The sequence below is a fragment of the Tachypleus tridentatus genome, unplaced genomic scaffold (assembly GCF_004210375.1).
Source record: "Tachypleus tridentatus isolate NWPU-2018 unplaced genomic scaffold, ASM421037v1 Hic_cluster_2, whole genome shotgun sequence".
Classification (NCBI taxonomy): Eukaryota; Metazoa; Arthropoda; class Merostomata; order Xiphosura; family Limulidae; genus Tachypleus; species Tachypleus tridentatus.
This window is the reverse complement of record NW_027467782.1, coordinates 30,996,780-31,022,253: the sequence shown is the minus strand read 5'-3', so window position 1 is coordinate 31,022,253 and position 25,474 is coordinate 30,996,780. Positions and strand designations below refer to the sequence as shown.

The window sequence follows — 25,474 nt, the reverse complement described above, 5'->3', positions numbered from 1 at the left end:
ACTCATGCTAATATAAAACTTGTACAAAAAAGAAGAGACAATCATCTTTATGTTACACTTGTTACAAAGAACAAGAGACTCATGTTAATGTAACACTTGTTACAAAGAACAAGAAACAATCATGTTAATATATCACTTGATACAAAGAACAAGATACAATTATGTTAATGTAACACTCATGTTGTATAACACTTGTTATAAACAAGAAACAAACTCATCGTTTATGTAACACTTGTTACAAAAAACGTTATCATGTTTATGTAACACATGTTGTAAAACACAAAGAACACAAGAGAACTCGTGTTAATGTAACACTTTGTTAAAGAACAAGAGAACATCATGTTAATGTAACACTTTTACAAAGAACAAGAGAACTCATGTTAATGAAACACTTTTATAAAGAACTATAAAACTCGTGTTAATGAAACACTTGTTAAAAGAACAAGAAACAATCATGTTAATATAACACTTGTTGTATTGACATCAGTGTCTCTTGTTCTTTGAAACAAGTGTTAGATTAACATGATTGTTTCTTGTTCTTTGTAACAAGTGTTACATTAACATGAATGTCTCTTGTTCTTTCTAACAAGTGTTATAATAACAAGATTTCTCTTGTTCTTTGAAACAAGTGTTAGATTAACATGACTGTTTTTGTTCTTTGCAACAAGTGTTACATTAAGATGAATGTCTCTTGTTCTTTGTAACAAGTGTTATATTAAAACGATTTCTCTTGTTCTTTTGCAATAAGTATTAACCTAATATTAGTGTCTCTTGTTCTTTGTAACAAGTGTAACATTAACATGAGTGTCTCTTTCTGTGTAAAAGTGTTAAATTATAACGAGTGTGTCTTGTTCTTTGTAACAAGTCACATTAACACGAGTGTCTCCTACTTATTGTTCCAAGTTTTCTATTAATGAGTTTTCTTGTTCTTTATAACAAGTATTACATTAACACGAGTTCTCTTGTTCTTTGTAACAAATGTTATATTAACATGATTGTCTTGTTCTTTGTAACAAGTGTTACATTAACATGAGTGTCTCTAGTTCTTTGTAACAAGTGTTATATCAACATGATGTCTCTTGTTCTTGTAACAAGTGTTACATAAACATGAGTGTCTCTTGTTCTTTGTAACAAATGTTACATTAACATGATTGTCTAGTTCTTGTAACAAGTGTTATATTAATACAAGTTCTTTGTTCCTTGTAACAAGTGTTACATTAACATGAGTCTTGTAACTTTGTAACAAGTAACATGTTAAACAACACTTGTTCAAAAGAACACGACACTCATGTTAATTTAACACTTGTTACAAAGAACAAGAGAAGTCGTGTTAATAGAGCACTTGTTAATAAAGAACAAGACATTCGTGTTAATGTAACACTTGTTACAAAAAAAACAAAAAGTCATGTTAATAGATACTAATAAAGAACATGTTCTGGTTAATGTAACACTTGTTACAAAGAACATGAAACAGTCATGTTCTTTGTAACAATTTATATTAACATTAATCTTGTTCTTTGTAACAAGTGAGAAATCTTGTTATTTGTGTTAGATTAACATTTGTTACTTTGTAAAAGAACAAGATGACACTTGTGTCAATATAACAAGTGTTATATTAACATGACTTCTCTTGTTCTTTGTAACAAGTGTTACATTAACATGATTGTTTCTTGTTCTTTGTAACAAGTGTTACATTAACATGAGTGTCTCTTGTTCTTTGTAACAAGTGTTATATTAACACGAGTTCTCTTGTTCTTTGTAACAAGTGTTACATTAAACATGAGAGTCTCTTGTTCATTGTAACAAGTGTTAGATAAACATGAGTGTCTCTTGTTCTTTGTAACAAGTGTTAGATTGATATGATTGTTTCTTGTTCTTTGTAACAAGTGTTACATTAACATGAGTGTCTCTTGTTCTTTGTAACAAGTGTTACATTAACATGAGTCTCTTGTACTTTGTAACAAGTAACATGTTAATACAACACTTGTTACAAAGAACACGACACTCATGTTAATGTAACACTTGCTACAAAGAACAAGAGAAGTCGTGTTAATAGAGCACTTGTAATAAAGAACAAGACATTCCTGTTAATGTAACACTTGTTACAAAAAACAAAGATACTCGTGTTAATCTAACACTTGTTACAAAGAACAAGAGAAACTCGTGTTATTGTAACACTTGTTAGAGAAAACAAGAAACAATGATGTTAATATAACACTTGTTTCAAAGAATAATAGAACTCATGCTAATATAAAACTTGTTACAAAAAAGAAGAGACAATCATCTTTATGTTACACTTGTTACAAAGAACAAGAGACTCATGTTAATGTAACACTTGTTACAAAGAACAAGAAACAATCATGTTAATATATCACTTGATACAAAAGAACAAGATACAATTATGTTAATGTAACACTTGTTACAAAAAACAAGAAACACTCACGTTATTATAACACTTGTTATAAAGAACAAGAGAACTCGCGTTTATGTAACACTAGTTACAAAAAACAAGAGACACCCATGTTTATCTAACACATGTGACAAAGAACAAGAGACATGTTAATATAACACTTGTTACGAAGAACAAGAGACACTCGTGTTAATGTAACACTTTTACAAAGAACAAGAGAACTCATGTTAATGAAACACTTTTATAAAGAACAATAGAACTCGTGTTAATGAAACACTTTTATAAAGAACAATAGAACTCGTGTTAATGAAACACTTGTTAAAAAGAAGAAGAAACAATCATGTTAATATAACACTTGTTGTATTGACATCAGTGTCTCTTGTTCTTTGAAACATGTGTTAGATTAACATGATTGTTTCTTGTTCTTTGTAACAAGTGTTACATTAACATGAATGTCTTGTTCTTTCTAACAAGTGTTATAATAACAAGATTCTCTTCTTGTTTTGAAACAAGTGTTAGATTAACATGACTGTTTTTTGTTCTTTGCAACAAGTGTTACATTAAGATGAATGTCTCTTGTTCTTTGTAACAAGTGTTATATTAAAACGATTTCTCTTGTTCTTTGCAATAAGTATTAACCTAATATTAGTGTCTCTTGTTCTTTGTAACAAGTGTAACATTAACATGAGTGTCTCTTTCTGTGTAAAAAGTGTTAAATTATAACGAGTGTGTCTTGTTCTTTGTAACAAGTCACATTAACACGAGTGTCTCCTACTTATTGTTCCAAGTTTTCTATTAATGAGTTTTCTTGTTCTTTATAACAAGTATTACATTAACACGAGTTCTCTTGTTCTTTGTAACAAATGTTATATTAACATGATTGTCTTGTTCTTTGTAACAAGTGTTACATTAACATGAGTGTCTCTAGTTCTTTGTAACAAGTGTTATATTAACATGTCTCTTGTTCTTTGTAACAAGTGTTACATAAACATGAGTGTCTCTTGTTCTTTGTAACAAATGTTATATTAACATGATTGTCTCTTGTTTTTGTTCTTTGTAACAAGTGTTACATTAACACGACTCTCTTGTTCTTTGTAACAAGTGTTACATTAATATGATTGTTTCTTGTTGTAACAAGTGTTACATTAACATGATTGTTTCTTGTTCTTTGTAACAAGTGTTACATTAACATGAGTGTCTCTTGTTCTTTGTAACAAGTGTTATATAAACACGAGTTCTCTTGTTCTTTGTAACAAGTGTTACGTTAACATGAGAGTCTCTTGTACATTGTAACAAGTGTTAGATAAACATGAGTGTCTCTTGTTCTTTGTAACAAGTGTTAGATTTATATGATTGTTTCTTGTTCTTTCCAACAAGTGTTACATTAACATGAGTGTCTCTAGATCTTTGTAACAAGTGTTACATTAACATGAGTCTCTTGTACTTTGTAACAAGTAACATGTTAATACAACACTTGTTACAAAAGAACACGACACTCATGTTAATGTAACACTTGCTACAAAGAACAAGAGAAGTCGTGTTAATAGAGCACTTGTAATAAAGAACAAGACATTCCTGTTAATGTAACACTTGTTAAAAAACAAAGATACTCGTGTTAATCTAACACTTGTTACAAAGAACAAGAGAAACTCGTGTTATTGTAACACTTGTTAGAAAAAAAACAAGAAACAATGATGTTAATATAACACTTGTTTCAAAGAATAAGAGAACTCATGCTAATATAAAACTTGTTACAAAAGAAGAGACAATCATCTTTATGTTACACTTGTTACAAAGAACAAGAGACTCATGTTAATGTAACACTTGTTACAAAGAACAAGAAACAATCATGTTAATATATCACTTGTTACAAAGAACAAGATACAAATGTTAATGTAACACTTGTTACAAAACAAGAAACACTCACGTTATTATAACACTTGTTATAAAGAACAAGAGAACTCGCGTTTATGTAACACTAGTTACAAAAAACAAGAGACACCCATGTTTATGTAACACATGTGACAAAGAACAAAGAGACATGTTAATATAACACTTGTTACAAAGAACAAGAGACACTCATGTTAATGTAACACTTTTTAAAGAACAAGAGAACTCATGTTAATGAAACACTTTTATAAAGAACAATAAAACTCGTGTTAATGAAACACTTGTTAAAAAAAGAAGAAAGAAACAATCATGTTAATATAACACTTGTTGTATTGACATCAGTGTCTCTTGTTCTTTGAAACATGTGTTAGATTAATATGATTGTTTCATGTTCTTTGTAACAAGTGTTACATTAACATGAATGTCTCTTGTTCTTTCTAACAAGTGTTATAATAACAAGATTTCTCTTGTTCTTGAAACAAGTGTTAGATTAACATGACTGTCTTTTGTTCTTTGCAACAAGTGTTACATTAAGATGAATGTCTCTTGTTCTTTGTAACAAGTGTTATATTAAAACGATTTCTCTTGTTCTTTGCAATAAGTATTAACCTAATATTAGTGTCTCTTGTTCTTTGTAACAAGTGTAACATTAACATGAGTGTCTCTTTCTGTGTAAAAAGTGTTAAATTATAACGAGTGTGTCTTGTTCTTTGTAACAAGTGTCACATTAACACGAGTGTCTCCTGCTTATTGTTCCAAGTTTTCTATTAATGAGTTTTCTTGTTCTTTGTAACAAAGTGTTACATTAACATGAGTTCTCTTGTTCTTTGTAACAAGTGTTATATTAACATGATTGTCTTGTTCTTTGTAACAAGTGTGTTAACATGAGTGTCTCTTGTTCTTTTGTAACAAGTGTTATATTAACATGATGTTACAAAGAACAAGAGACTCTTGTTCTTTGTAACAAGTGTTACATTAACATGAGTGTCTCTTGTTCTTTGTAACAAGTGTAATATAAACACGAGTCTCTTGTTCTTTGTAACAAGTGTTAACATTAACAATGATGTGTCTCTTGTTCTTTGTAACAAGTGTTACATTAACATGATTGTCTCTTGTTTTTTGTAGCAACTGTTATATTAACACGACTTCTTGTTCGTTGTAACAAGTGTTACATTGATATGATTGTTTCTTGTTCTTTGTAATAAGTGTTATATTAACATGAGTGTCTCTAGTTCTTTGTAAGAAGTTTTATATCAATACGAGTTCTCTTGTTCTTTGTAACAAGTGTTACGTTAACATGAGAGTCTCTTGTACATTGTAACAAGTGTTAGATAAACATGAGTGTCTCTTGTTCTTTGTAACAAGTGTTAGATTTATATGATTGTTTCTTGTTCTTTCCAACAAGTGTTACATTAACATGAGTGTCTCTAGATCTTTGTAACAAGTGTTACATTAACATGAGCGTCTCTTGTACTTTGTAACAAGTAACATGTTAATACAACACTTGTTACAAAGAACACGACACTCATGTTAATGTAACACTTGCTACAAAGAACAAGAGAAGTCGTGTTAATAGAGAACTTGTAATAAAGAACAAGACATTCCTGTTAATGTAACACTTGTTACAAAAACAAAGATAAAATCTAACACTTGTTAACAAGAGAAACTCGTGTTATTGTAACACTTGTTAGAAAAACAAGAAACAATTATTGTTAATATAACACTTGTTTCAAAGAATAAGAGAACTCATGCTAATATAAAACTTGTTACAAAAAGAAGAGACAATCATCTTTATGTTACACTTGTTACAAAGAACAAGAAACAATCATGTATTATATCACTTGTTACAAAGAACAAGAAACAAAGAAACACTTGTTACAAAAAACAAGAAACACTCACGTTATTATAACACTTGTTATAAAGAACAAGAGAACTCGCGTTTAAGTAACACTAGTTACAAAAAACAAGATACACCCATGTTTATGTAACACATGTGACAAAGAACAAGAGACATGTTAATATAACACTTGTTACAAAGAACAAGAGAACTCATGTTAATGAAACACTTTTATAAAGAACAATAGAACTCATGTTAATGAAACACTTTTATAAAGAACAATAGAACTCGTGTTAATGAAACACTTGTTAAAAAGAACAAGAAACAATCATGTTAATATAACACTTGTTGTATTGACATCAGTGTCTCTTGTTCTTTGAAACATGTGTTAGATTAACATGATTGTTTCTCGTTCTTTGTAACAAGTGTTATATTAACATGAATGTCTCTTGTTCTTTCTAACAAGTGTTATAATAACAAGATTTCTCTTTTTCTTTGAAACAAGTGTTAGATTAACATGACTGTTTTTTGTTCTTTGCAACAAGTGTTACATTAAGATGAATGTCTCTTGTTCTTTGTAACAAGTGTTATATTAAAACGATTTCTCTTGTTCTTTGCAATAAGTATTAACCTAATATTAGTGTCTCTTGTTCTTTGTAACAAGTGTAACATTAACATGAGTGTCTCTTTCTGTGTAAAAAGTGTTAAATTATAACGAGTGTGTCTTGTTCTTTGTAACAAGTGTCACATTAACACGAGTGTCTCCTGCTTATTGTTCCAAGTTTTATATTAATGAGTTTTCTTGTTCTTTGTAACAAATGTTATATTAACATGAGTGTCTCTAGTTCTTTGTAACACGTGTTATATCAACATGAGTGTCTCTTGTTCTTTGTAACAAGTGTTAGATTGATATGATTGTCTTGTTCTTTGTAACAATTGTTACATTAACATGAATGTCTAGTTCTTTGTAACAAGTGTTATATTAATACGAGTTCTCTTGTTCTTTGTAACAAGTGTTACATTAACATGAGTCTTGATTCATCAAGAGGCCCATTACACCATGAGCAGAATAGGTGTAAGCTCAATACAATGGTAAGGAGAAAGATAACTTAAACAACATCAAATTACATACACACACACACACAGAACAAATTATAAATTCAAAAACATACTATGTCAAATACTGATTGAGGTGTTTAAGACTGTTAAGGGAAATTATAAACGTAACAGTTGTCTTTAACTAAGACAACTTTATTTTTCTAACAGGGTAGCTGACCCCTCAAAAGGATTGCTTTCAGATGTAGTACATGCAGTTAATCTGAGGAAGTTAAGGGGAAGACACATTACATATCTGAATAATAAGGGATGGCTTTGAGTGTTTTGTTATTATTTTAGGGTTTAGTACAGTGGATAGGACAGTCTCAACATACTGGCATATTCCTTGTTGTTTTTAAATTACATGCATTTATTTGTACACACAATATTTTTCTCTCTCCCCTAATTCAGGCTTTTCTTCAAACTAGTAGATAATTTTAACTTTCAAAAATATAAAATTCAAAGTTGAACCATGGTTACACAGTGTGTTAAGTTTTTACCATTCTTGTGAACACTTATGACAAAGACAGCACAACCCTTAGACAAAGAACTCGATACAGCATCCTAATTTTAAAAATTCTCCATAAAAAGAATTCAATATCATAATTTTATTAACACGCCTTACAACACAGAAATTTACCACCAAAGTACAGAACAACTATATAAACCCTATAATGAACACTTCAGAAACTTTTAACAAAGAAATGCAATAAAGAAAAACCCTTCCATAATGATTATACAAAATAAATTTTAACATAGCAGAAAATACAAATTTCAATCTCAATACAAAAATGATTTAAATAATATACATTTAATGTATAGTTACAATGAAAAATAATGTTTAAGAATAATACATAAAACTGCAAACAATGAAATGCAAAATAACCCTTGAATAACAACTCATGACATAAGAGGAAGCTATTCTTTAGATGAACTAAAGATAGATAAATTAATAACTTCTTTTGCTCTATGACAAATGAAGAACAAATCAGCATTAGATCAAAAATTAAGCCTTTATACATTAAATAAAATTACTTCTAAAAAAATTTAAAAGTATATATAAAATAACACTTAATAATACATACTAAACAAATTAATCTTTTGAAGAAATTCAGTACTAACATAATGATTATAATAAAAAAAATGTAGGGACATATGTACTGAAATTGGTATGTTTACATTATAAAACCAAATAAATCAAACCCACTAGCCAGCCACTGCAAATTATTTATACTTTAATCAATTACTCATTCTTAAATACCAAAACAATATATCAGAAGAGAAAAAGCAAATAATAAAAAAGAGAAAATACCACGATGCTTATATATCACTCAATTAAATATATATATATATATACACATACAGGGAGTGAACAAAAGAAGTTGCCCCTTTTAAAATGTTAATTTGTTATGTCTTTTAATAAATAATAGAAAAATTTGTAAAAACTATGTTTTAGAATGTGCTATTTTATCAAATATGATATCAAATCCTAATTTTACATGGCTTTTGTAAATACCTGAACGTTTTATGATTTTGTGACATTTTATCATAAGAAGTGATGTGCACCCTGCTACAGTTTCTTAGATATTCTTATTCCTAGTTGCCTACAATTGTTAAAATTAGGATTTAAGATCATATTTGAACAGATCTCATCAAGTGTGTTCTAAAAACGTATGTTTTAGATATTTTTCTGTTATCTAACAAAAGATATAACAAATTAAAAGGCAACTTTTTTTGTCCACCTCCTGCACATGGGGAAAATTTATACTAACCTAAGCAGCAGAAATGAGGTCTAGCTTTCATCACTCACACTTCATATCCAACATCACACCCTCTATAGTGGCAGTGGAACACCACTTGGCTGCTATGGTGTCTCTTATTATTTCTCTAGCTCAGTCTAAACTTTGGCTGGCTTAAGCCAGCTCTGTCAGCAGCTGGTGGTGTTACTGCAGTAGATATTTGCAGTTATACATGGTCCAAGTTTTTGTGGATATTTCCTGACGTGCATACTTTAAAAAATTGAACTTGCATCACTGTCAGGACTATGGCAATGAATGTTGATGGTTTCATTTACAAGTCAGCCATCATCTGCAACTGATGCAATCTTCAGAACCTCTTGGTCACTGGCCTCATATTTAACACTGCCAGTAGTCCAGTGATCCCTTTGTTTATCCCTCTGTTGTTATTGATGACACTACTGACAATAAGATCTTCACAGTTTGTTGGCTACTAGCAACAATGATTCCAAAGGTGTTGTATTTGTTATTTGTGGTACTGAGTTCTGGAAGACGTGTTTCTCTGCCACCCAACATTCAGCTGTCCTTTAGGACAACCTCAACTCTCACAGGGCTTCTCTGGCTTAGAGATATAGTGATATTTTGCACAGACCAATGCACATACACTACTTGTGGCTCATTGTTTATAGACACATTATGATAAGACACTTAGGAGAGGGTTCTTGATACTGAAGGGCCTACCATTCATCTTTCTTGATAACAATGTTTTGGAAGCTGACTGCCATGTCTGCACCACTGGTACAAAAGTGGTGCTTAGCTAATCATTAGTGGATTCTGCCACTCTGTCCAATAAGGTGTAAGGCTCTTAGGTCTGCTTGGTCCCCAGACTTCAGAATCAGTTAGGTCTCGTAATCTGAGGGTCGCGGGTTCGCATCCGAGTCCCGCTAAAAATGCTCGCTTATTCAGCCGTGGGGGCGTTATAATGGGACGGTCAATCCCACTTTTCGTTGGTAAAAGAGTAGCCCAAGAGTTAGCGGTGGGTGTTGATGACTAGCTGCCTTCCCTCTAGTCTTACACTGCTAAATTAGGGAGGGCTAGCACAGATAGCCCTCGAGTAGCTTTGTGCGAAATTCCAAAACAAACAAAAACAAAGCTTTTGTAGTCTGAATCCATCGCCTTACAGAGAAGAGAGAAAAGTCGAGACTAAAGTGGCCGAGACTTGAAATTTACTACTTGAATAACTTGATTCATAACAGACTGCAAATCTTTCAGTAAAGATTTGAGGGGAGCACCTCTCTGTGAATCATGCAGTGAACAATCCTAATGTTTGGATTTTGTTGGCGCACCAGAATGACGAATCCCTTCTTTTTACCTTACATTGAAGAACAGCCATCGGTGCAAACGCTGACACAGTTATTCCAATGTAATTTGAAGAGCAAAATGTTTTCATTCACCAACTCGAAAATGTCTTGGCCTTTCCTGTACTTTTTAAATCTTTGCAAAATTAGTATTCGTTTACGATTTTCCATCTTTATGAATCGAACAAAAGTCAGAACTTGAGATTTTCCACTAACGTCAGAAGATTCATCAACTTCAAGAGACCAGAGCAGAGACAATTCATCTTCAGGCGCTTCCAAGTGTTCGCAAACTTGATCCTTCAAATCCAACGATAAGTCTACAATTCTGAGTGAAATTGTGTCACTGGACAGTGGAACTTACTTAACCTTTTTGGCAGCATCCGTTCCAAGCATAGTTTCAACAATGATTGCTAATGCTGGCACAATGACTGATTTGGCCTCCGCATGCGCTTTCTTGCGTTTTGCAAACAACTGAAAAACCTTATAACTTGCAATCAATCCTTTTTCGAACAGCTTCATCTATTTCACAAGCTTCCTTGATCGCTCATGTTGTTGAACCGCGAGATTCTCGAAGTAATCTTTTGGTCTATCCTTCACAGCTGAATGTTTTGTTTCCAAGTGTCTCTTCACTTTGCTGGGAACAAGCGCCTCGTTCGATAAAGCTGCATTGAGAGTAGGCAGAATGGTAATTGAGAATGTTCCGATTCCAAAGCGATAAAACCGTATTCGATGTATTTGTTTTTGTACTTTCGTTTGATTCCTTGCTTTTGATTCAACACATTCTCCTTTGCAGCACCAGACTAACTTAATTTTTTTTTTCATGGATAAATGATAAGCTAATTCATACACGATAAGCACGAAGTTCTGCAGTTGGTATAAAATTCCTACCTACAGAGTAGTAGCTGTAACTTACCGCATAATGAGAACGTGTTCCAGAAAGCAGTTTGATTGTTTGATGCATCATTTATGACGTACGAAGCGCTTTTTATGCATAATAAAAATTCACTGTTAATTCATACCATTATAGTTAAAGGAAAAATGTGTTGGTTAAACATAGTAGCCTACTTTTTCAAATTAATATAAATCAAACATAATTATGTGAATCATACATACTTACATTACAATTTTGATGAAACCTTTTGTAGTCCATTTCTTAAGCTTTTTCTAATCACATTAGCCATCTTAAGCCTAATGTTTGGAAGAGCGTAAACTTAAAACTCAATAAATCACTAAATTAAAAACACAAAACTAAATAAAAGTTCTGGATTTTCAAAACGTAAAAGGATGGTAAAGCTTTTGATATTACCAAGAGTTTTCTGAATTTCTCAAATTTATGTTGTTATAGATAACTAAGAGTACTTACGTTTAAATGATTCTTCCACAACGGTTAAAACGTTCTATTTTGCTAAGCAATCGCAATTCAATATCTCAGAATAGAACAATGTGATATAACCAATCAAATTCAGCTAGGAACAAGCGACACTTTACAAAACGAAAAGAAAAATGAATATACTTTCTAAAATTAACAAATGTTTAAGTAATCCACTTTTAACACATTTTTCATAATTCTTGCAACCACTTTATTTTTTATTAATTTTTCCAAAATTAATTCAAATAAAATTAGTTACGTTATATGCAATAAAACCTAAATGACAAGTTTGTTGTTGTTGTTTTGAATTAAGCACAAAGCTACACAATAGGTTATCTAGGCTCAGCCCACCACGGCTATTGAGAGCCGAATTTTAGCGTTGTAAGTCCACAAACATTCCGCTGAGCCACTGGGTAGCAAATGACAAGTAATTAGAAAAATGAATCAATAATGGCATGTTTAATTATTTTAGGCCCGGCATGGCCAAATGCGTTAAGGCGTGCGACTCGTAATCCAAGGATCGCGGGTTCGCATCCCCATCGCGCCAAACATGCTCGCCCTTTCAGCCGTAGAGGCGTTATAATGTTACTTTCAATCCCACTATTTGTTGGTAAAAGAGTAGCCCATGAATTGGCGGTGGGTGGTGATGACTAGTTGCCTTCCCTCTAGTCTTACAGTGCTAAATTAGGGACGGCTAGCGCAGATAGCCCTCGGGTAGCTTTGTGCGAAATTCAAAACATTTGCTGCTTTTTTGTTTTCTTAAAATACAGGCTATCAGTGATGCGTATGTGTTTTCCTGCAGTAAAGCCACATCAGGCCATCTGCTGAGTCCATCGAAGGGAATCAAACCCATGATTTTAGAATTGTAAATCCGTAGACTTACCGCTGTACCAGTGGGAGACATTGATAATGTTGAAAAGATAAAATAAAATGAATTACCTAAACCTCATGTTCTATGCCTAAAGGGGCGGTTTGTTTGTTTGTTTGTTTTTGAATTTCGCGCAAAGCTACTCAAGGGCTATCTGCGTCGAGGTCGAAACCCGTGTTTTCACGTTGCACATCCACTGACTTACCATGCTCTTTGCCGGGTGGCTTTCTTCTTATCAAAGGCACACAGTTGGTTTTTTAATCCCAAACATTGTATATTAAAATGCTTTATACACGCAACATAACTGGATTGTATATATAAATATTTATTTACTTATCAGTTACATGTCGCCACAGCACTACGTACATATTTCCCGAGGAGAAATATTTATAAAGTCTTCAAGTCATTTTAAACTTATTATTTTGTAACCAAGATTATTTGAGTGTGTGAATAATATTGTTCTCCTTGGCCAAATTTATGATTTTGACCAACTATTTACTGTATAGATTTCTTTTATTTTCTTTAGGTTACTAGATGATGAATAATGAAGAACTCAAAAAGACCATAAATATTGGAAACAATATTTGCTAGTACCTTAAACATTGTCATCTCCAAAATCTGGGCCCGGCATGGCCAGGTGGATAAGGCACTCGACTCTTAATCTGAGGAGTCGTGGGCTCGAATCCCGATTATAATGTGACGGTCAATCCCACTATTCGTTGGTAAAAGAGTAGCCCAAGAGTTGGCGGTGATGACTAGCTATCATCTCTCCAGTCTTACACTGCTAAATTAGGGACAGCTAGCACAGATTAGCTCGAGTAGCTTTGTGCGAAATTCAAAAACAAGCAAACAAACCCTGGGTTTAGTTCACGTAGTTTCGATTGTAACGGCATTTCATTAACATATATTTATTTTAATATGAACGATTCTTTTAGTTAAATGTATATTAATATTTAGAAATATACGCCACTTCTTGTGTTAAATATGTATTGCGAAATTCTCCTCTATTTTATAAATTTGTAGAAGATTCTAGAGTAAAGAATCATCAATTGCAGATATGTGTGTTTAAGTTCTAGTTACTGCCAGTATTGTTGCCAACTGAAATTTGAACCTTGTCTAATGATTATGAAAGATAGTCATCAAACTCGCTGAGAAATAGCATATATTGTTAGTTTGTAACAGTTAGTATACTATAAACCTCAGAACTGATAACTGTTATAAACGCTTATTAATCGAAAAAAACTACCTATATTTGACCAAGAACGTTCATTGATGTCGAACACTGCAAACCATTTAACTTTAGACGATAGTATTTTTACGAGGACATTAGATATTTTCCGCGGTTAAAAGTCAGCTTATAAACGGCGTGAGTCCAGCGAATAATAGAGTTAGCTAGTTTCCTCGTTAAGTGAACTGCATCTATATCAACTTGAAAGTTATTATCATGCCAGATAGAGGACTTGATATTGTTTTTGTGTGTATGAATCTTGTTGGCAATTATTATAAATTTGATACACATTCACATTAAATTAACTTTTAAATTAAAATTAAAAGTTCCGGCTATTTGAACTTGTACTACATCGCAAAAAATAAAAATAAACGTCCCCCCAGTAACTCAACGGTATGTCTGCGGACTTAAAACGCTAAGAACCGGGTTTCGATACTCGTGGTGGGCAAAGCACAGACAGCCCATTGTAGCTTTGTGCTTAATCAAAAACAACAACGCAAAATAAATCATCGGCTCGTCAGATGTACATTATAATACGTATGTATAATTTTGTACGTAAATATATTGAAGTGAACGAATGCCATTAACTTTTTCTCGCTGCTTTCATTCATATAAGAAAAACTACAAAGACATTTTAGTTTCCGCATGTTGTTTTACCATTTATATTATACTTATGTAAATATATATTGTTTCCATAATCTTTCCAAATACAGACAAATACTATAAAACGAGTTTATATAAAATTGTGTTATGATGCAGTTGAAGTTAAAATATTAATAACTAAATCAAACTTCAAAGAGATTGTAATATTTACAAAAATACTATGTACTATTCATGTTAATGTAACACAAATAATATTTAATAAATAGATGTATGTCGGAATGAACATGAATTCGTGAAATCAAAGTATTTTGATGGCTAAAAATTATTATACCAAGATATTGAGTCTTACATTTACTAAAGAAAAACAAAGCAATTCTATAAAGATATAAGACGAAACCCCAATTTTCAAATTAAAAAAAAAACATCGATGCAAAAAATAGTAATAATGGACACTTCATAAAAAAGGCATAATGTCAAACAAACAAATACATTAAAATTTTAGAAATAAATAACTTCACTTTTGTCATCCTGCAATTATTATGTCAAATACATAAGCAAATACCTAATTGGATTACCGAAACGATTCACTAAGAAACACATCGACATATATACCATAATCATACCAAATCCAGATATTCATTAAGAAACACATCAACATATGTATACCAAATCCAGGTATTCATTAAGAAACACATTGACGTGAACACCGTAACTATACCAAATCCAGGTATTTACTAAGAAACACATTGACCTCTATATTATAATCATACCATATCCAGGTATTCTGTAAGAAAAACACATTGACATACCAAACACATATACTATAATCATACCAAATCCAGGTATTCACTAAGAAAAACATCGACATAAATACTATAATCATACCAAACACATCGACATATATACTATAATCATACCAAATCCAGGTATTCACTAAGAAACACATCGACATAAATACTATAATCATACCAAACACACCGACATTTATACTATAATCATACCAAATCCATCCACATATTTACTATAATCATACCATATCCAGGTATTAACTGAGAAACACATCGACATATATACTATAATCATACCAAATCCAGGTATTCACAAAGAAACACATCGACATATATACTATAATCATACCAAATCCATCCACATATTTACTATAATCATACCATATCCAGGTATTAACTGAGAAACACATCGACATATATACTAAAATCATACCAAATCCAGGTATTAACTGAGAAACACATCGACATATATACTATAATCATACCAAATCCAGGTATTCACAAAGAAACACATCGACATATATACTATAATCATACCAAATCCATCCACATATTTACTATAATCATACCAAATCCAGGTATTCACAAAGAAACACATCGACATATATACTATAATCATACCAAATCCATCCACATATTTACTATAATCATACCATATCCAGGTATTCACTGAGAAACACATTGACATATATACTATAATCATACCAAATCCATCCACATATTTACTATAATCATACCAAATCCAGGCATTCACTAAGAAACACATCGACATATATACTATAATTATACAAAATCCAAGTATGAAAATCAATATTTGTTTTTGTTTCGCTTGAGGCTATTTGAGGGCTATCTGCGCTTGTCGTCCCTAATTTAGTAATGTAAGAGTAGGTGGAAGACAGCTGATCATCAGTACCTACCGCTAATTTCTTGCGTTACTCTTTTAACAACGAATAGTGGGATTGACCGTTACGTTAAAACGCACCCACTTCTAAAAGAGCGAGCATGTTTGGTGCGACGAGGATTTTAACCCGCGACCCTTGGATTACAAGTCGAGTGCTTTAACCACATGGCCATGCCGGGCGAAAGTAATGAGAAGTACTTGTAGTTACTAAGGGTAATCTGAAACAAGTAACGTTGAGATGCTTGTTTCATATGGAGGATTATCACACAAAAATATATTATTCCTGGTAGGATTTTTCTTTACTAATTAAAATACTTTTTATTGGTGTTTTAAATAGAAAGTTCTACCGTTCATGATTTTTGGCTTAAAAAGATTACACGTTCGCCAGTGGCGTAGCTAGGGAAGGGGGGGGGGTCAAGGGTGTACATCTGTCCCCGGGCGCAGCGTCGGGGTGGGGCGCCAAATTGATGTTACATAATTAGGAATGAATTTCAGAATGAAATGTTTTCCCCTCTTATCCAAGTAATGTCCAGTGTCCCATATATGAGAGTTGCAACGTCATGTGTTGCCACAATTTGGTTGTGATTTGGTCACGTTATACCATAACGCTGTTATGAAATCGTCAAAATGCAGTCACTTCATAGCGAATAATCAACGTTGTCATGTAACATTGTGTGAACGTTGTGAAATGAACATTATATGCTGTAAATCAGTAATCAGAACGCACATTACACGAGTACTTCACCGAACAAAGTCGGTAAATTGTCTATTACTTGATCCAGTTTTGCAATGCTACCATGACCTCAGCGCCTTGTCCTTCGGGAGTAACCGAACGGCTATAACAGATAATTGACCCCCGCAAGTCTGACCAATGTTTCATGACCAATGCTGTCAGTGAACAAAGGTCATGGAGTGACATTATTCACTGGACTAAGAATGTAAGTTGAAATTCTTGATATGAGTATGCTCTCTTTGTACACACTCCCATTAAATGATCAAGAAAAAAGATGTTTAACATTACAGATATTAGTTTTGAGGTAAAGAGGACTGGAAGGTTAAACACGAACCATCTTGTAGAAGAGGAACATTGTATTGTTTGAAATGGTAAGTGAGTTGTACCAGTGATGAATATTAGTAGTCTGTTCTCTTTATTATACTTTTAAAATTAAACAATAAGTTATTCTCTTGTAAACACTCTTAAACTCCTATATTTTGTTTGTTTTAATTGATTTTTTTTACCTAGTGTTTTCCTAGCATCATTACAATATGTACCTGATTTGCATGTTTGTTTGTTTTTTCTCTTTATCATTTAATACTGAAACTTATGTTAGTGAACTTTCTATTTGTCTTTCCTACAAGAAAACATCTCTTAAACAGCAACTTCTATAATTTTTTAAGAAATAAAAATTCATTCAATGTTTTAGGTAAAAATAAAATATCTACTATTTCTAAACTACTTAGTTCAGAGACGTCTCAAGAAATGTTTCCAGGAACAGAGGGTTAAAGTTAAGAGCAATGAATCTGCCATTACAGACAAGTGCTTACAATCAGACTTGATCATTATGATTTGTAAGACTCATTTAAGTCATACTGTAGATTTGCAGCTATATATACTCTATAATAGTAAATGTTGGTTTGTTCTTTTCGGTTCTTAACCCTGCAGGAGAATTTCGTCCCACATAAAACAGCTGCTTATATAGGTACAGTAATCTGAAATTACATAAAGCACATTATTTCAATGGCATTTACTGTATATGTATGGTAAGAACAAAATATATCTGTGGTAACCTGCTGCTGATATTACCAGCAAGCAGCAACAAGTTAATCCCAATCACATTATGTCAGGGTTTACAGAATGTCATCAAGACTGCATAGATTTCTTTGAAAACCTGACTGATAATTTCCATATTTTATATCCAAGAAGCTGCTGTAGTAGTGACATTTTCCAATATTAAGCTACAAGGTAGGTATCTAAAGGTTTTAAGTAAAGCTGTTGATAAACCTGGCAATTTTTATTAGAACTCATAATCAAGTATTCTTTATAAACATAATAAAGGAGAATCAGGATTAATTTAATGCATCACTTCTTAGCTTGCAGCCTGAGCTATTATAAAATTATTGTCAGAAAACAACAAAATTATAAACCCTGTCATTTTGAAACTCCTTCAAAGGTAATGAGCACATTGTTTTTTGTAACTTACAAGAGGGTAACAAATTGTAAATAATGGAAAAGTAATTAAAAGTTTTAATGACATTACAAAACCTAAAAAATGATCAAATGTTTATACACTAATATTTTAGTATTATTAAAAGGATAAACAAGTTCTTGCTTTTCTGACCCTGATGTTATGCACAAGAAACACTTTTATAGGGGTATAAAACTGTTAATGCTGAGTTCCTTTAAATTTTTCACGAGTAAAATTACTGAAGACAACGATTGTATGAAAAGTTAACAAATGTTTGAAAATATCTAGATATTATTACTTTTGACTAGAATTTTCATGATACCAAAACACTGGATTAACATCTCAACAGGACAAAATCAAATACTATGATTACATAATGCACTAAACTCATACCTCACTAAAAAACAAAATATACAACATGATCACTTCTGTTATGTTTTACCAGATAGGGATGATAATTAACACCTAAAGGCTATAATTACCTAATAAAGCAATGTAGTTAAACCCCACTATTTAATAAAGCATGTATCACAACCACTCAAAAAACATAGCTGATTATGACCAGAAAAAAAAATACATACCAGTAGTGTTAAAATGTGATAAAACATTGTACTGTAGCCAGCTGTGTTTTAATGTACAGAAAACCCACACAATGGCTCTCTATGGAGAGCATACGTCAGCTTCCACTTGATAAATCCACTACCACTGCTACATAGCCCATGAACACATTAGCAAATTTTTTTATACGCACGGAATTTTTTCATCGTCTTGTGACTCCTAAAATAACCCTCAAAGTTGATGATGAAAACATAATGATATGAGCTGTCTCAGATATATATTTTTTCAGCTTTACGAGATTCTAGATTGACCAAATGTTATTATTTTACATGAATAATAAATGTAAAAAGGTTCAATCATAAAGGAGAGATATTCTAATAAAATATAATAACTTTTAAATAGTTGTGTGAAAAAATAGAGAAAAATTACAAATAAACTTTAAGAATATAATATAACAAGTTAGAAACTTAAAATCTCCCTCTGAATGCATTAATTAATTTAAAAACTACATGTACTTTGGACTTCAAAGGTTTATTACATGCATTAATGATCTAATGATTTCATTCATATATAATTTCAGTCAGACAATACGGTGAGTGGATGGTAGATAATATTCTAGACATATCAGACAGAATGTGTTTGTTTTGTTATAGCAAAGCAACAACGGGCTATCTGCTGTGTCTACCAAGGGGAATCAAAACCCTGACTTTAACATTATAAATTCAAACACTAACCTCTGTCCTACTAGGGAACAGACAATGAACACTTGTATAACAGTTGTTATGGAGTGAATACCTTTTCTAAGTTAGCATTCACAAACTTCATATTATAAAAACTGTTGTTATAACAAACTACTGACATCAATAGTATTCCAACCACTACTGTAGTTGTTGTATGCCAGTGAGCCTTATAAGCTATTAAATGCAATGGTAGCCCACATCAAAATCTTATATCAAGGTTAAAATAGCCTTCTTGTTTTCAAATTATAAATTTCTCTAAAAACACGATTCCTAATTCTTTTAGCTTTTTCACCTCAATCAAATACATTAAACTACTGAAGGTTTTTCAATGTGTGTAAATAATCATACTTAAATAATTTTAAACCTTTACACCACTATTATTTTCTAATGGGATTCAAAACATATAGTCTTCAAAAAAAGAAACGCAAAAGGCAGAATATAAGACATATTGTTAACAAGTTTATTCCGGTAGTTCTGTGTGACATGTGTGAAACTTTGCACAGTCACTGCTGAACATCCAAAGTCTGCAAAGGCGAAGTCCGTAAGATTCCCTCGAATGTGCAAAAGGACTGTTGAAGCAGTAGACGTCGCAGTGGTGGTCCTATCCCGAAGGTGACGTAACGGATGTAGTGATCCTGTGCGGGCGTGGTCACACGAGGTCTGCCAGATCGTGGACGGTCACGAGTTGATCCATGTTGTTGGTGACGATTCCATAGCCTTGTGATGGTGCTATATTAATATAATAAAATAAATAAATTATATATTCAAACATCTAATACCGCCCTCTACATTCCGACACTCAGGTAGCTTTCGGTCAGTTACCTCTTTCTTTGTGAACCTGACGATGACCGAAGAAGGTCGAAACGTTGTTCGCTCTTCTATGTAAAATATTTTCTCAACCCAAACGAGCCGTTTTTTGCAGATCTCTCAAACAAATTTATTGGATACGCATGCGTTTTGGCGAAAATCCGATGTTTTCCTCCGTTTTCAAAGTGCACAACTTTTATTGTCATTTTGGTCTGACAATCAGTGCCTTAACACGTGTAACATCACATACTCTGAGCTTGTAACGTTATTACATATATTTCTCTTTAAAATAACAAAAATATCCCTTTTGCCTTTCTTTTTTTAAAGAGTATATTTATATATGGTGCCTTTGTTGTTAATATTTGCAATAATTTTATCAAGATACAAATAATAGTTGATACTATGGAATAAGAACCAGAATTTTATTTGATTAAGTAAGTGGTTCAAAAGTTGTATGAAGTTTAAAGTTAGGCAATTGAAAACAGATGTTTCATTTCAAAGAGAATAACTGATATTTACCAGTAAGACAGGAGCATTATGCAGTGAAAACAATATTTTATTGTTAAAAAGGCTCCATTACCTACAAAGATTCATCAGAAATCCATCATCATATCATATTATTTACAATAGGAAAATAATTAAATGTTCAAAAAAATACCTTTCAAAATTATGTGAGAGTGTAGATGTTATCTTGTGTAATCATAGATAACTCAAATGATAAAAATATTACACTTAAAATATCCTTTAAAAATTATTTTATAAACTGCTATAGTTTATGACTGTATATATACATATATGAAGTATAGTCAGTATATACGTATTTTTTATCAAATTAGCACTAAAATGGTGAAAATGTTTTTATATTACATTTCTATAAAATGTGCAAATATTTGAAATTTACGTAATAACATTTTATTGTGAAAATTATTTGTATTTTATCCAAAAAAATCACAAGCATAAGCAAAATAAGTAACTGAACAATTTAAAAATGTTTTCATCTTCAGTAATATTAGACCCTTTGGCTCCCTGTTAATGGCCAGTGATCCCACAAGAATATATATGTGTGTGTATGAAATTTCCAAGAATGCTTCAAATGAATGTCCTAAATGAGTTGTATTATATGCCACAACAGCAGTTTCTTTGATACTATATTATCAATCAAAGACAAAAGCTTTAAGAATTAATATTTTTCACTTAATCTGCTAAGTGTATTACGTCTATTATTAATACTCTTAGGTAACATTTGAGGACTTAACTGACACCTAATAAAATTCAATTTAGATGTTAGAAAATTGCTCATACTGACGTCCAAGCCCCTAATGGCACAGCGGTATGTCTGCAGACTCACACCACTAAAATCTGGGTTTCGATGCCCCTGGTGGACAGAGCACAGATAGCCCATTGTGCAGCTTTGTGCTTAATTCTAAACAAACAAACTGATGTCCAACAAATATTCGAAATTTTGAATAACTTACAAGTTATTGTGTCACAAAATATTGTGAACTCAGATAATAAATGAGCCATTTATCCCAGTCTCATACACACTTTGAAGAACTTTAAATTGTATTTGCAATAATTAACTTACAACTACCTCTACTACTAGTTTTGAGTTTGATCAGCATCCGACATTGAATTTTAGCTTTACACATTTCGTGGGTGTGAGCGCTAGTTCTAAAACTAATGCAATATCAAAAATTACAGATTAAAATCATATTAATTACTTATCTTTTCTGTTCCCTTTGTTGTGAATTCTGAATGTATTTGTGTATAAAATTATATTTTAAAGCTATAGTTTTAGTTTTATTCAAAGAGAAAATATATGATAACTTTACATAAGGTAAGTAAGCTTATACAGTTTAAAGATGGGTTGAATTGATAACAAATCTTATTAAAAGTTTAACATGATAATGAATGTATAGTGTTTGGAAAAAGTTTTGTCATCATCAGGTTTAATAATATACCTATACACTGAAATGTATATTGTATGAAGCAAAGAGGTTGCATAACTTGAGATTGCTTAAAGCATAATAAAGTTATTTGGTTGATGCTCTGTTTATAGTTACTGTTTTTACTTTTTAATAAACACATTATGATTTTATTAAGTTGCAGTGTTTGTAAACATATTTTTTAATATGTTCACCAAATAAAATACTGTCATCAAATTGTACAATTTTACTATTTAGTGAATATGGTAGGAAATTGCAAGATATTGTGATATTGTAAATATTTATTAAGTAATGTTCTAGAATGTTTATTTTGTTCAAATAATGAAGATAAATAAATTATTTAACTAAAAATGGCAACTGTTAAAAAGATGAAAGCTGTCATGTGAAATTAAGGGTAATTTAAAAATTAGTGGAAAAAAAACAGAGTGAAAGAAAAAATTAAAAATGATATCACGTTAGAATAATGTTGTGGTTGAAAAAAATTAAGGAGTAAGCATGTGCTTTTCTTGTATGGGTTATAAAAGGTGTGGTACTAATGGGTTGAGTGTAATTGATCAGTTCAAGGAATTCAAGGAATTATTTTCCACAAAGTAGGGCACACAATTCTTATCTAATGAGATTATTAGGGATTTAGTAACAAAAAAAGAAGAGGAACATTATTTAATGTTGTCCTTTGCATAATTTTTGCTTCTTTCATAAGTACTCTTAACTGGTGGTAATAAATACAAACTGTAGATGTTTAAATCCTTAAACAGAACTAATTTACAAAATTGTAAACTTGTTAAGCATTTTAAGAAGAAACCCCCACTAAAAAAGTAAGTTCTAATACAGAAAATCAAGATTTTCTAACTTGTTTACAATACCACTTAGATGGAAAGTACATAAGTTATAAAATATTTCTATTTAATGTTGTTTTTAAGCATTAAACACACAGAAAATACATTTTTGTCATTTAAAAACTTGACAGTCAGACATGTACAGATCATATATAAATTTGTAACTGTAAAAGGTGATGCATTTGGTTTGTTCTCTCAAAACATCTCAGTGATGGTATACTTAACATGTGATGAAACTTGTGGTTACCATGAAACACATTCATCTATTTAAAAAAACTGATACTGACACTCATAATGTATAAATATTAAAAACAGACTTATTTGTGAGCTTTCTGATATTTTAGTTATTAAACTTTCTATATTCCAGTTGGTAACAAAACATTTTGTTGTTATCCCATTTCACAGTGTCAGGATGGCATCTGCATAGTGCTTGATATTGGTGGTGTTGCACAGCATCATCCTTATCATACAGTTGAATGTTTCTGCAGAGTTGACTTGGCACCTGCTGAAATTGGTAAATCCATCTAGTATTAAAATGCTGTCTTCTCTGTAAATCCTGTCTTCATTAGGATTTGGCAATAACCTTTACTGAGGTTGATCTTTGAAGAGAACCTGACCTTATAATTTCTAGGTTGTCCATAGTTTCAGAGTTGAACTTCATCACAAGATTCAGCTTTTGGAAATTTATTTAGAAACAGTTAACCTATCTCTAATTTTTGTGATTAAAACTGGTAAATGGTAGGCTAAATTTGAAGGCTTAACAATTCCAGCTTCCAACATTGCCTCAGCTTCCTGCTTTGTAAGGTACAGTGGAGCGCCATTAAACCGCGAAATTGCTTAAGCCGCTGTAGCAAGTCTTGTCCCAGAATTTTTGATGTATTAAATCTACTACCTGGCTTTCTAAAGTTTCTCACACTCTCCTTGTCGTTGACACTGACATGACGAATATGAGCGAGGATTATCGCGGCTCACCGCTAATTTAAGAAAGTGCAAAAACGTGGCTTACAAATTTAATCCTGGCTTTATAACTTCAAGGAGATATTTAAAAAGGATTTGCTTTAATTTGGGAAATAACTAGAATATATTACAGTAGAAATTGACCGTTAATCTACCTTATCCGCTCTGTATGCCAGCTTTATGGAGGCTGCCATTGTTACCGAATCACACCTCTCCATACATTAAACTTAATCCGCGGTAAATCCGTGAAAAAAGTGATCAATAATTAAAGTATTATTTTAAATTCGATAATCCAATATTTTTATGGAATTGTATAAATATTAGCCACACACCCAATAGACATCACTTCAGTTTCTGAGCTGTTGGCGACTTCGACTTTTCAGTCACAAAGGTTTAATCCGCGGACCTATTAAGCCGTGGTTAACAAGGTTGACTCCCCAAATACTGCATCTTAACGGCACTCCACTGTATTTCATTGCATAAGGTATCTGAAAGGGCTTCACTTTAGCTGGATACCATGTTGTTGTGTTGCACAAGGCCTATCTTTCCTGATGATGACAAAACTTTTTCCAAACACTATACATTCATTATCATGTTAAACTTTTAATAAGATTTGTTATCAGTTCAACCCATCTTTAAACTGTATAAGCTTACTTACCTTATGCAAAGTTATCATACATTTTCTCTTTGAATAAAATTTCTTTAGCTTTAAAATATAATTTTATACACAAATACATTCAGAATTCACAACAAAAGAAACTTTACAAAGCTATAAAAAACAACCTATATTTTAACTTTATCAACACATGATAGTCTATGTGCTATATCCAAGTACATTTAAACTTTCTCAACAATTGTTATCATAGCAAGAATAGTTTCTCTTTCTTTCTTTTATGAAGAGGGGGTCCAATTAGACTTCTAGTGGTTTAATTAATAAGTGTACATCACATTCATTGTTTTTATTATTTATACCTGTGTTACAAGTCATTAGTGATAAAATTAATTAGAAAGTCTATTATTATTAGTTCATATAGGTTGTAATGAACAATTTAAAATCTATATCTTTATTTCTACTAATGTGATCAATTGGAAAATAAAAACAAACATTTTAAACTTTAATTGAAATAAATTATTATATTTTGAAAGGAAAACCATGTCTACACCTCTATTCACATTTTAGTGTTTGCAAACATGAGTTTGTTTTCAATTTTTTTTGTCACTTGCATTTTACTTATTTTGGATATCAACAGTACTAAAACACTTGTGACATTATAACTTTCAAACAATGAAAAACAGATTTTAAAGTAGGCATATGTTACAAGAGCTACAAGTGTCATAAATATAAGGGCTACAAATGATGT

The 25,474-nt window shown here is 31.6% G+C and overlaps 1 long non-coding RNA gene across 15 annotated transcripts in view; it reads right to left on the bottom strand.

Annotated features, from left to right (window-relative positions):
* Positions 1-25,474, bottom strand: part of LOC143242837 (uncharacterized) — a 186,155-nt gene that overhangs the window by 145,475 nt on the left and 15,206 nt on the right. For 11 of the 15 annotated variants that reach the window (XR_013023312.1, XR_013023313.1, XR_013023314.1 and 8 more), the window contains one exon: positions 18,075-20,296. The exons of 1 other annotated variant lie outside the window; for it this stretch is intronic. This is a non-coding gene — a long non-coding RNA (uncharacterized LOC143242837). Of the gene's footprint in view, positions 1-18,074; positions 23,662-25,474 lie in introns of those variants that run through there. 3 more of the 15 variants (XR_013023318.1, XR_013023320.1, XR_013023319.1) reach the window with 2 other exon arrangements.